General features: G+C 47.9%; 1 long non-coding RNA gene and 2 other non-coding genes across 4 annotated transcripts in view; 2 read left to right on the forward strand and 1 right to left on the reverse strand.

Moving 5' to 3' along the window:
* Positions 1–10341, forward strand: part of LOC112479129 — a 234279-nt gene that overhangs the window by 5047 nt on the left and 218891 nt on the right. The gene's annotated exons all lie outside the window — the stretch shown is intronic.
* Positions 6844–6962, reverse strand: LOC112479130. The gene has a single exon (XR_003046061.1). It is a non-coding gene; the product is annotated as a 5S ribosomal RNA (ribosomal RNA).
* Positions 7190–7261, forward strand: TRNAA-AGC. The gene has a single exon. It is a non-coding gene; the product is annotated as a tRNA-Ala (tRNA).

A 10341-nucleotide genomic window follows, 5' to 3' on the forward strand; every position in this document is an offset into this window, starting at 1 on the left:
TAGTTAATACATCCATCACCTCGCACAGTTAAGATTGTGTGTGTGTGTGTGTGTGTGTGTGTGTGTGTGTGGTGAGAACTTTAAAAATCTATTCTCTTAGCAGCTTTCAAATATACAATACAGTATTGGTAGCTACGGTCAAGGAAGAGTGCACTTTCTTTGGTTGAAAAACAGCCAGAGTTGCTCCCTCTCCATTTCGGGAACTCGTCTCACTGATGGCGGCTTGCTCGGTGGTGTTTGAGGGACCCTCGGCAGGTCCACGTCCGTCAGTGTTTGTGGCTGATGCTTTTACGGTGATTTAAAGTTGAGCTATAAGCATCCGGCTGCTTTATCGTGATGTCTTCTGGGTAGTGGTGTATGAGCATCGTATGTTGAAATCTCTATTATTTTTTACTATGAGTGTTTCTTATTTTTTTCCTTTATATTACAGTCAGGTCATTCTATTGATGTGACCAAGAGTTATATATCTAAGTACCCTTGAATTTCCCTTCAGGGGAGTAATGGGGGGTGGAGGGGGTGGCTATGGGGTAAGAGACCATCGGTGTCTGTCCTCCACTGATGGTGGGTTCCAGGGTCTCAGCAAAGGTCCCAGGGCCCCAGGGTGGCTTAGAAAGAGCAAAGCTTCTGAAGATTGAGTGTGAGCTTGGCTGGGAGAGAGGTGAGGATGTGTGTGGGGTGGAGGTTTTCCAGAGTGTTTTCGGTGTGTACATGGATGTGTGTATGTGCATGTACATGGAGCACACATGCATGCGTGGCATGTGTACGTGTACAGGAATGTATATGTGTGCAATACATGTGGGACACGTGTGGTACGCGCACTTGCATGCACACAGGCACACACGTCTGTGTGATCTGCACATGTGCACATACATGCACACACATGCGGACACGTGCATATGCGTGTGTGGCACACACACGTGACATGTATATGCACATGAGACATACACGTGTGTTATGCGTGCATGTGCATGCACACGCGCACACACACATGCACACACAACACAATGTGTGCTATGTGTATGCGTGTGCACGTGTGGCACACGTGTGGTATATGCACGCACATGTGCATGAGACACACGTGTGTGGTATGTGTGAACGTGGCACGATGCATGTGTGGTACATGCATGCACATGTGACACGCACGTGTGCTATGTGTGCGCATCTACACGGTTGACCCTAGAGCAATACGGGTTTGGACCGCGGAGTCTGCGTACTCACGGGTTTTCCTGGTAGGTCCAGCGCCGCGCATCCTGAGCCTCACATCCTGGGCCCCACGCGGTTTCCGGCGAGGGTCAGGGATGCGGGTCTCGATGGTCCGTGGCCCCAGGACCCTCTGGGCCGCCAGCCCCGCGCTGCTCCAGGGTCTGTGGTACCTGAGCTTGCATGTTCTGTCTCGGATGGGGGTGTTGTCCAGATAAGCGGGAGATGAAGATATAGCGGTGGTTTGGGTGCAAAAGCAACGTTTCGCTTCAAGAGGGCCGTCCGGGCCTCGGGTGGCCTGGGCAAGGGGGACGCACCGCGGGGCCCCCGGGTGGCGGGTCCCGACGCTGGTGCCTCTGACTTCCCAGGCCCATGGGGAGCTCAGGAGAGGACCTTGGACTTGGCCGAGGCTGTGGGGCCCGGTGGCCGTTTCGGCGGGTGAGTCAGGGGCGTGCGTTACCGAGGGACGTCTCCAGGCCGCATTCCAGCCTTAGAGCCGGAATCCGGGGATGGGAGGGCGTCTAGGGATGACAAGCGCCCTCCTCCAGTGATTCTTATCATCCTGCCATTCGGGGGACACTGTACCTTGTAGTGGGGGCTCTGAAACCCGAGTGAGTGAGCATCAGAATCTGCCAGAGGACTGATGAAATCAGAGCATGCTGAGCCCCAGCCCCGCAGGGCGCTGACCCCATGGGTTGTAGAAGAACAGCAGGAGAATGTGCATTCCTGACAGGTGCCCAGTGTCACTGATGCGGTGGGTCCCCGGCCCCACTCTGAGAAGCACTGGCTTGGAGCAGGGTCCCCAGCCCAGGCCGCACAGCAGAATCTCCTGGGAGCTTAAAAGATCCCAGTAACCTGGCACATATGGGCTCTAATATAGCAGAATCTCTGGGGGGCGGGGAGTGGAGTAGATCCACGCATTAAAAACCAAACCAAACCAAACCTCCTAACCTTTCCTAGGTGAGTCCAGTACGTAGCTGGGGCTGAGAACTGTTGTCTGAGCTGATTATCAGAAATGCAGTGTCTTCAGGGCCACCCCCCCCCACCGCCCTATGGTATCTGGGCATTTATATATTGAAATCCGTAATTTTTATTATAGATATTTCTTTCTTTCTTTCTTTTTTATTTATATTGCAATCAAGTCATTATGTTGATTTAACAAGAAGATCACCTATGTAGGTATCCTAGAATTTTCCTTCAGGGGAGTAAATGGAGGATTAGAACCTGTTTTATTATTTTTTTAAAAAATAAAGCTATGAGGTTTGAAAGGTCGTGACCCCTCAGCTTGGAAGTATCTCCTGGAGATGGGCCCCCTGAGTCCTGCACGAGATCGAGAGTCACTCTCTGGCCACGGGGTTGCTGCCAGCCCCCGAACTTCAGTGGCTGGGGCAGATGCCATGGAGATGACCCAGGTCATCAAATACTACAATGGATGATGGCACCGAGTCCCCACTGCAAGCCGGAACGCTCAGATAGAGCATCTCCTAATGCCCGGTGTAACCGTGAAACAGGGCAATTATTAGCCCCATTCGACGGATGGGGAAACTGAGGCTCAGCCATGAAGCGACTCACTTGAGGCCCCTCTGTTGCTAAGTGGCAGAGCCAGGATCCGAACCCCAGAATCTCAAGCTTTAAAGCCCTTGTCTTTTGTGCCTGACCGTGTTGCCTGTTGCCGGTTGGTCTTCTTTGGGCAGGGGGTGGGATGGCCATTGGGGAGACTTGCAGGAGAAATATAGATTTTATATCAATGAAGATATAACCGTGAATTTAGGCCAATTATTCGTGGAATGTACGATTAGCAAGATTCATGAGCCCAGCCGTCTTGCCGCCTCCTTCTGGGACTGGCTCGTTAGTGTCGAGGGCCAGGGGGCCTCATTCGGGCGGCTGTAATTAACTCGCTGACTGCTGAGGCTCTCTCCGCCACAGTCGCTCCCGAAGGCCAGAAAGCATTGCTTATGGCAACTCCTAGGTGGTGCTGCTCTGGGTCCCAGGCCTGCAAGGGAGCCGGCCCCGGGTCCAGGGTGGTCAGCAAAAATGAAGATTATCGGCATTTTCCAATCATCGGCTTGGCTCGGGCACTTAGCGTTTCCCTGTCCAGCCTGGCATCGCTTCTAGAAGCTTCATCCCTGGGGACTGAAGGAAGGCACGCAGCTAGGGAGCACAGTGGAGTTTGGGTTTGTGTCCACATGAGCTGCTCACAACGTGGTCATCGAGGCTTTGGGTCAGACAGCCTTGAGGTTAAACCCCACTCTGCTACTCTCTCTAAAAAAAAAAAAAGGAAAAAAAATATAATTCATTGATCATAAAATTCATGATATTAAAGCATATAATTCGGTGGGTTTTAGTATATTCATTGAGTTGTGCAACCATCATCACTAGCTAGTTCCAGAATATTTTTATCGCCCCCCACAAAGAGACCCCGTCTCCTTCGCAGCCAGTCACTCCCCGTTCCCTGCTGATCCCCAGCCCTCGGCAGCCACCGATCTGCCGTCTGTCTGGGTGGGTTCGTTCACGATATTAAAGCATATAATTCGGTGGGTTTTAGTATCTTCATTGAGTTGTGCAACCATCATCACTAGCTAATTCCAGAATATTTTTATCGCCCCCCACAAAGAGACCCCGTCTCCTTCGCAGCCAGTCACTCCCCGTTCCCTGCTGATCCCCAGCCCTCGGCAGCCACCGATCTGCCGTCTGTCTGGGTGGGTTCGCCTGTTGGTTTGAGGCCTTTTGTGCCTGGCTTCTTTTACTGGGCGAGCTGTTCTCGAGCTGCACCCTGCCGGAGCAGGGGTCCGTGCTTCCTTTTCGTGGCTCAGTACTATTTCCTTGTGTGGAAATGTTTTGTTTATCCGTCATCTGTTGACGGACATTTGGATTTTTCCCACTTTTCGACTGTAGTGACCAGTGCTGCTGTGAACCCTCGTGTCTGCGATTTTCTGTGGACAGATGTCATTTCTGTCGGGCATGTACCTGGGAGTGGAGCCGCGGGCTCGTATGTCAACTCCGCAGTTAACTTTTTGAGGAACTGTCAGACTATTGTCCCTAGCATCGACTCTGTTCCTTTTTTGGGGAGGTGACCTCAGCTCTCTGAGCCTCGGTCCCCTCCTGCGTCAAATGGGAACCATTCGAAGTGCCAGCCTCCTTGGGTCACGGTGCTGACGGAGTAAAATGTTGGAAGCCAAGTCCCCCAGCAGTGCCTGGCGCCACGTCGAGCACTTCGTAAATGTTGGCTCTTATTATTATTTACCTACATATTTACTTATTTATGAAAAGAGTGTGGCCCCAACATATATACAACCCTCACCGGGAAGAGGAACAATAAAAACAGGCTTTGAAAATCGATGGGGATGTAAATGGCGGTGGCTCCTGGTGTTGAAGTGTGGGTTTCGTTCAGGTTCAGCGTGATAAGCATTTTTGCACCGATGCTGAGTGGACTCACTTAGGGCCCGAGCAAAACGGACTGTGTGGGGCTCTGGCCAGGTGCTTGTGGTGGGGGGGTCTGTCAGAAACCTGGGGTGGCACTTCCCACCCTGGCGCCCTCATTTCTAGCTTGCCATTGCGGTGGGAATCGGAAGGTTGGGTGCTTCTATGGCTGGTGACATGCGGGGAAGGAGTCAGAGAAGAAGCTGGGAGAAATTCCGGCAAGCCGGCCATCATCCTTGGCAATGGTGACAGCCACCATGTTTCGAGCACTACTACAATGTGCCAGGCGATTTGCTCAGAGCTGGGGATGAGACCTTGCCTGTTGACTATGTCACAATCGTGTGCGTCTTGTTGATGAGGAATGTGCTTAATAAACACTCACGTGCGCTAAGACGTGTTAGGTGTCGTGCTAACTCCCTTACCCGCGTTAGCTCACTTAATTCACATACTAAAACTGTGGGTCGTTCCCATATAATTCCTGTTTGGCAGGCGGGGAGACGGAGGCTCAGATGAGTGAGAAGATGTTCCCAAGGCTCTCAGCGAGTGAGAAGTGAGGTTGGAACAGAAATGCGGGTCTGTTGGACGCCGGGGCTTTGCCCAGAGTGGAAGGCAGGCCTCTGGGTTTGCTGATGTGCACAAGGGGGCTGGGTCTCCTCCGACTTCTGGTTCCTTCTCCTCCCGTTCGCTGTCCTCCAGCCACCCTGGCCCCCTGTCAGTTCTGAGAACACACCGACCCTCCGTTCTTGCTGCCCCCTGTGCCCGGAACCCGATCCCGCAACTCTTAACACTTAATTAACTCCTGTCATTCTCCTGGTCCACAGCACAGGCTGCTCTTTGCCTCTCCATAACAATGTCTCGCTTTTTGGTAACAACAAAGGCGACACCTTAGACACTACATTTCCCAGCCTCTCTTGAAGCACAGTGTGTTCGTGTGACCGATTTCTGGCCAATGACACAGGAGTAGAATACTCTGTAAGACACAGTCAGCTCCTTAAATGGGTGGGGCTGTGTTCCTTTATTTCTCCGTCCTTGCCCTGTCCTGTCATTGATGATGCAGACGTGGTGGCTGGAGCGCTAGCAATCATTTTGGACCATGAGGCAACCTCGAGAAGGAAAGCCACGTGCTAAGGAATACGGAGTAGAAAGACAGAAGGAGGCTGGGATCCTGAAAGCTGGTGGAGCTGCCAAATCAGTCCTAGGCTGCCTACTTCCGATCTCTCGTGGAATGAGAGAAAAAGGAAACTCTTGTTTTGTTAAAGCTACTAAGTGGGATCTCTATTACTCGCAACTAAGTAAAATTCCTAACTAATATAATTTCCTGGTTCAAGTATTACTTTCTCAGCATGGCTTATGTGAAACTCACAATAGTCACTGATGATGCAGACGTGGTGGCTGGAGCGCTAGCAGTCATTTTGGACCATGAGGCAACCTCGAGAAGGGAAGCCACATGCTAAGGAATACAGAGTAGAAAGACAGAAGGAGGCTGTCTTTTGTCCCCTCCTTTCGTTCTCTTAATAATACCTGGTTCTTTTCCTTCATTGTGCTCATTGCAATGAAAAGAAATACATACTGCTTCATTTAGTTTATCTTTTCCACCGGGTTATGGGACATCTGGGCAGGGCCGCTGGGTTTCTAGTTAGGTAGGTTGTGCAGTGCACAAAGCCGGGGGCAGCGGTTAAATAGTCTGTGTGAATGGCCGGTCCAGAAACTGTAGCCACAGCCCGTGTGACTGTACACGGCAGCCTCGTCCACAAGGTCAGGAGGGACCTTGACCGTGAGGTTTGTCAGTGTTCTCTTGGCACTTAGCATAGTGTCTGGATGATGGTCAGCTCTCAGCCAATATTGGTTGCAAGGTGAATGGATGAACAAAAGTGATGGATGCCCCAAGCTGGGCACTGAGGGCATAGAGATGGACGAGAGATGGGAATGAGGGCCAGTGCTCTCACCCAGGGAAGAATGAAGGGTTCTGGGGCTCAGAGGGAGGCAGCCTCATGGCTTGGGGGAGCTGGGGCTTTGTGGACGAAGGAAACTCTTATCTTATTGGGTCTCAGTTTCCCACCTATAACGTGGGGACATTATTGTAGAAAAGTGGTTTTGTTTAACCTTTATTTTAATTAATTAATTAATCAATTAATTAATTATTTGTAGGCGAGGAACCCTTGGTTGACCTCACAGATTGCAAGGACCTTGTCAGCTTACAATCCCTTATTTTTTTATTTTTTACGCCTACAGCACCTGGTCTTCCTAGGTGGTCTCCCATCCAAGTACTAACCAGGCCCGACCCTGCTTAGCTTCTGAGATCGGACGGGATCAGGCACGTTCAGGGTGGCATGGCCGTAGACTAATCTTTATTTTATATCTTTGTTTTAAGTAAGCAGTGCTTTCATCGTTAAAGACTCAAATAATACAAAAACCACAGGGAGAAAAAGTAAATTTCCTTTTTCTCCTAAATCCCAGGGCCTCCCCACTCCAAAAAAGAGGAAATCAACTCCCACGGTAACCAGTTTTTTTAAGAGTAAATTTCTCTTATTTCCTGAGGTTAGTTTAGAAAATCAGCCTTGCACAAGGTGGGGATGTAGCTCAGTGGTAGAGCGCATGCTTAGCATGTATGAGGTCCTGGGTTCGATCCCCAGCATCTCCATTTCGTTGTGTCTCTGCTAGGGAAGCATTTTCTTCAGGTGCTGGCCACACCCCATTCCTGTACAATCTGAAAGTTAATCATCTTGCTTCTAATACCTACATTTTCTTGCTTCCAGTGCTTATACGTTGCTCCAGTTATGCTTGTAACCCTTCCATTTTATTTTTTTACTGAGGAATAATTGACATATAACATTATATTAGTTTGAGGTCTACGTCAAAATCGTTTGATATTTGTACATCTTGCAAAATGATCACCACTATAAGTCTGTTCGACACTGATCACCACACATAGCTCCGAATCTTTTTCTGGTGATGAGCTCTTAAGATTCCTTCTTTTAGTGACTTTTAAGTATACAATACAGTATTATTAGCCGTTGTTACCACGCTGTACATGGCATCTCCATTTTTTTTTTTAGATTCCATATTTAATTGAAATCATATGGTTTCTGTCTTTCTCTGTCTGACTTATTTCACTTAGCATAATGCCCTCCACGTCCAGCCACTTTGCAAATGGCAAGATGTCTTTTTTTATGGCTGAATCATGCTCCATTGTATATATGGACCACATCTTCTTTACTCATTCATCCATTGATTGATATTTAGGTGGCTTCTGTATCTTGGCTATTGTAAATGATGCTGCAGTGAACACGGGGGTGAATATATCTCTCTGAGTTAGCGTTTTTGTTTTCTTTGGAAATATTCTCAAAGGTGAGATTGCTGGGTCATATGGCAGTCCTCTTTTTAATTTTTTAAGAAACCTCCGTCCCGTGTTCCATAATGGCTGCACCAATTTACACTGCCATCAATGGTGCATAAGGAGCCCCTTTTCTCCACATCCTCACCGATATTTCCTTAATTCGTGATGTTGAGCAGCTTTTCATGTACCTGTTGACCATCTGTATATCTTCTTTGGAAAAATGTCTATTCAGATCCTTTGCCTTGTAACTATTTTCTTTTATATATATGTATCTTTCCAGACTTATCTGTTTAAACAAGTAGATATATGCTATATATGTATGAATTTGAGTGTTTTAATTTATTCTTTAAAAATAGTTAATCCTTTATTTTCAATCTAAAGTATGAGTTGAGAAAATAACGATGATGAGTGATTATTAAGTGATCGTGGCTGAAAATAATTTTGTCATTAAGCACACATGATTGTACACCTTGTAATTTTTTCCCTTTATTTCATTGATCTGACTGACCCCTTCTTTTATTTAAATGGTTGTCTAGTAGAGTATTCCACTGCACGGCCGTACTGTAATTGATTAGACCGGTCTCCGGTTAGAAAATGGGCAACTTCTGATCTTTTGCTGTGACAGACAGTGTTGCAAATGAATATCCCTGTATTAAAAATTTTTCACACATGTGGAATTATATCAGTTTGTTGAATTCCTAGGAGTGAAATTTATGGCTTTTGTAAAGATGAAAAGCGCTTGTAATTGGCATAGATAGGGCCCGCATGGGGCTGTACCGATTTGCTGTCTCAACAGCCTGTTTCCCCGACGTTATCAGTGTATGACCAGACTTTTGGATGGATTGTTTTATTAGATTTTCTTATTATGAATGAAGTGATCATCTTTTTATAGGTTTAAGAATAATTTGTATTTCCTTGTCTATCAATTATCTGTTCATCTCCTCTGCCCTCCCCATTTTTGGATTAGATTATTGGTCTTTTCATTATCCGTTCGTAGAAACACTTTATAAACAAGAGGTTTAGCCGTTCATCTACAGTTACCAAACTTTTGATCTTTGTCAGTCTGGTAGGTGAAAATAGTAACACGGTGTGGGGGGGTCCCTGTCTCTGGGCGCGGGGAGCATCTTGCGTCCGAAATCTGCTGGCCTCGCCTTCTGTAAACTCTGTTCATGCTGTGTACAGCCGTGGTTCTTAATGGGTGGCACCATTAAGGTGGACCAGCTGGTGGGACATCTCTGGACTATGTGGATGCAGCCCCCAGCCCTGGTGACTCTGGCGCAACGGGCCAGGGCGCTCTCAAAGGGCGCCTGGGCTGATGCTGATGGGCTTCCTCAGTTATAAGTCAGGGGCATCGGTGACCCAGGGGCCTCTTCTGCTCAGCACTGCCGTGGAGTAAATATGCAGCCATGGCAGGAAGGAAGAGAGTCATGCAGGCAGAGGATCGATATCCCACCTCACGATGCGGTCCAGTGGGGCTTGTAGACCGAGCAGCTTGTGGGCTAGCGGGCTCAGCTCTCGTTGCCATGGTAGCCAGTCGACACGTGGGCACTTGGTTTGGGAATCGGTGCCCCTGTGTTCCTGCTCGGAGCTTCATGGCCTCATAGGATATGGATTGACAGATAGCTGGGTCTTCAGATCCTGGGGGACAGGTCCAGAAGGGGCACGCTCATAGGTCAAGGGGACCATGGAGACCATGGCGGAAACTGCATGAAGGAGAAGGGCCGTCTGCTCTCATCCCCTGCTCTTTGGGGGAAATTCGATGCTTCCATCACTTTGTTTTAGAAGCAGCAGCCAAGACGAGGGAGGTTTAGGAAACGTAAATTCCCAGCATGGCTGTTTCCCCTTAAGAGCAAAGCTTGAAGCAATGTGTACGGAAAGGAGGGTGCAAATTAATTTAGGGAAGGTACAATTACAGGATGGAATTTAGAAGGTAAAAGTTGACCTAGTCTGTATTTCCTGGTGCTGTTGGATTTAAAATTGCCTTAATATATTGAATAAAGACAAAGTAATATTTATAACAACATGATGAGTACAAACCTAATGTTATTATTGCTGAGTGTGCCCCCCCCCCATGGAACACCTAGTATTTTGCTCCCATGGTAGATTATTTTTTAATACCTCTTTCTTTTGTGCAGCGAAATGACTTTCAGTAAGGATCATTTAATCATCAGTCATAATCATTATCTTCTCGAATCAGGCTTAAACAATTCATCACGAAGTAGGAAGTTTCATTTCAAATATATTATTCAAATTCAGTCATATATTTAATACATACATCAAAATTCGGACCTATCCAAAAAAGTGGACGCCTTGTAGTTCACGCTTTTCCACTCTTTTAAATTTTAAACGCAAATAAGAACTCCGAGGCGTCGGGCAGAATGACG

The sequence above is a fragment of the Pteropus alecto genome, unplaced genomic scaffold (assembly GCF_000325575.1).
Source record: "Pteropus alecto unplaced genomic scaffold, ASM32557v1 scaffold34, whole genome shotgun sequence".
NCBI lineage: Eukaryota > Metazoa > Chordata > Mammalia > Chiroptera > Pteropodidae > Pteropus > Pteropus alecto.